This window comes from Hippocampus zosterae, chromosome 13, assembly GCF_025434085.1.
Source record: "Hippocampus zosterae strain Florida chromosome 13, ASM2543408v3, whole genome shotgun sequence".
NCBI classification, from domain to species: Eukaryota; Metazoa; Chordata; class Actinopteri; order Syngnathiformes; family Syngnathidae; genus Hippocampus; species Hippocampus zosterae.
The window spans coordinates 3821336-3822215 of NC_067463.1; positions in this window are offsets into that span (position 1 = coordinate 3821336).

Sequence of the window (880 nt, forward strand, 5' to 3'; positions counted from 1 at the left end):
TTTGCATAATTTATTGCTTGTAAAATGTCACAACAGACAGTTAGGATTTCAAATAAACTGAATTTAACATGACTACATTTATCTGTTCAAAGATGACATCACATGTCAAAGATTTTTTAGGAACCTAAATAAATGTACAAATTTGATTTTGTTCATTGTCGTATTTAATCAATCATTCAAGTTTGATTCTTTCCAGTCAGGTGACGCAATGAAAATATTTTTGACTTGAATTTGTTACAACTCATGTATAACTTTTGAAGGAGGCATATGTAAAATTCACTTTTTAAAAGCTTGCATGTTATCATGGGGCTTCTGAAATGCTTGCCCACTTGTCACATCTGAAATGAATGCATCTGTATTTTCCAAAATGTGTCAGCGAGTGAACCCTTCAGAATTTTATAATGGGGCTACCTGATACAATACCTACCGCCCACACTGAAATTCTACACCCATGACGTGGAAGTTTAGGCTGGCACGAGATTCAGTGCCACTTTCAAGCAACTATACAGTCTAAAACACTTACAATGCAGAAACACCAAAATGCCCCACAGAAGCTATCACATCAAAGCTAAAAAGCTAGCATATGCGAATGGGGTTTTCTTGGATGGATACACAGATTAGCTTCTGATAGGTGGCATAATTGCTATTTGAATTTCGGCAGGTCAGCGTACTATGGAATAAGTCCATGTGCCACATAAAGAGTAAAGTGTGTGAAGTGCTGCCTTTATGGTGGCTTTTTTCTTGCCTATTCACCCGCCAAGCTCCACCAGTCGTGGCGATAAAGAAGGGCTGTCGGCATTGGCCTTTCAGTACAACTCAACTCCACTCTAATTAAAGAGCACTTTTAAAAAAGCCATAGCTGCATGCAAAGTGCTGTACA